Raw genomic sequence first — 2,314 nt, forward strand, 5'->3', positions numbered from 1 at the left:
GGTGAGGTGGAGGGCTGGGAGCTGAGTGCCTGAGCCTCCAATACTTCTGGCCCAGCTGGAGCTGGAGAGAGCCGGCCGGCCTCCCCCTGCGGCCACCCCTCCCTTCCACCCTCCTCTCCTCCCCCGGGGTTGACTGTAAACACGGAAACCGGGCGCTTTGGCTCTGAGCTCTTCCAGATCTGGGAGGTGCCCTAGGCCACCTGGGAGTGGGAGGCTGGGGGAGGGGCAGAGGGGTAGGGCAGGCTTCTCCCACCTCTGTCTGTTCCTCCATTCCCGCCCCCCGCCCTGCAGCCGGTGTGAAGTCAGCCCTTCCCCCGGAACCTCAGGTGCTCTGACAGCCCCATGCCCCTCACATCTCCTGCTGGGCTCCCTCCCACACCCTGCTTCCGGCAGGCTGCCATCTCCTCAGGTCTTCTCACTGTCCTCCCAACCTGCTCTCACCCTGCCCTCCTTGCCCTGACCACATCTGAGTACCTCTTCCCCCACAAAATTCCATCATCATCTTTTTTCGCACATCTATAGAGGATCATTCTTGGGCCAGCTTCAGTGCCACCTCCTACAGGAAGCCTTCCCTGGATCCTCCAGCACCCTGGATTCACCACACATCTGATCTCTTTCCTATGTCCTGCCTTTTGGGGAGTTCTCTCATTGCCACCACTTGGCTGTGAGCCCCCACGAGCTGTGGGTTCCATCAGCCTGTGCTGTTCCATCAGACTTGGGTCTCCTTAAGCCTTTCTGTCTCATAATATTGAGGGCTCCCTGAGAACCAGGGCATGTCTCTCTCCACTGATCACAGGACCCTGTCTCACCTTATATTTCACCTCCAGGGTCCCAGACAGCAGGTCTGCCCTGACATTTTCAACCCAAGGTAGAAAGTACAAATAGAGGATCCCTCTTCATGCCTGGTGGCTAAAGAAGTTGTCCCCTGGGCCGTGGAGCACGCACAGGTCTGCTGGGCAAGGCACCGTGGGCACCCGTGTTTGGCTGCTCCGGTGACCTACGTGTCTCCTTGCAGACTCAGGATCTCCCAGCCTCTCTAAGGACCTCCCCAGACTACACTGCCCCACAGCACAGCTGTCTGGGGCTCCCTGTCTCCCAGCACCCCCTTCTGGGTAACTCAGGGCAGCCAACTTGAAACCAAACATGCTTCCCAGAGCAGACTGGGGCTGAAGGTGCTTGCCTTTTCTTCCTTCAGAGTCAAAATCTCACCCTGCGTCCTCCGACCTGAGAACCCATTTCAGGGTTCTCCGTCTCCCACTTCAGGTTCAACCCCCTCACGATTCCTAGTCTTTCAAAGAACTCTCTTGGGCTGGGGTGGGGGATGGGTGTGACTTCGAAGGGCAGCACAGGGGACATCTTTGTGGTGATCAACAGTTCTGTATCTTGTTTGTGGTGGTGGGTCCACGAATCTTACACAGGTGATAAAATGACACGGAACTACACACACACACACACACACACACACACACACACACACACACACACAGCACCAATGCCAGTTTCCCAGTTTTGATACTATACTGTAATTATGGAAGATGCAACCATTGGGGGGAACTGGGTGAAGGATACTCAGATTTCTCTGGACTATCTTTGCAACTCCCTATAAGTCTACAGTTATTGCAAAATAAAAAGTTAAATAAAAGTGTCTTCTTTAAGCAAGAAAACATTTTAAAAAGTGCTTCAAATTGGGGTGTTTGTAATGGGTGGGTCCTCTGAAGCACTGTGCGGTCATGCCTGGGTTTACCTGTGATGCCCTCTCTCCAGCTCTCTGGATCCTGGTGTCACCCTTCATTAGTCACCCTCTCCAAGGCCTTGACATCCCCCCTCTCGAGTACATGTTTGAAAGAGAAGCTTGCAGAGGGCAATGCTTACCAACGAAAGCATCGTTGGTGGTACCATGGGACTTGTAACGCCCGGTGGGAGCTCTAACAGGCAGTGGGAGTCAGGTGGGTACCCCTATCCCTCGCAGTTGCGAACGTGGCCCCAGCTTCCGCCTCTCCCATCAGAGGTCCCCCTGACTGTAGCCCATTTTCCTTCCCAGTGAGGAGCGGGAGAGGGGATTGCGGGGCAGTGGCAGTGCTGTGGGGACTCCGTTTCCCTTCTTGTCATTGTTTTCCTTTTATTTCAGTTAGAGGCACACGCACACACACTGCACTCACACACACAAGCTGCGGTACCAACGTCATCCACTGGAGAGTCTCTGAGCTGCAGGGTGGGCGGGGCAGGGTGTGTGGCTGCCCCTTCTCGTCTCTGGGCCCAGGAGGCCAGGGTGGTGCTGTGCTTGGGGACCCAGTGTCACACGGGGGGTGGAGAC

The sequence above is a fragment of the Delphinus delphis genome, chromosome 12 (genome assembly GCF_949987515.2).
Source record: "Delphinus delphis chromosome 12, mDelDel1.2, whole genome shotgun sequence".
Taxonomy (NCBI): domain Eukaryota; kingdom Metazoa; phylum Chordata; class Mammalia; order Artiodactyla; family Delphinidae; genus Delphinus; species Delphinus delphis.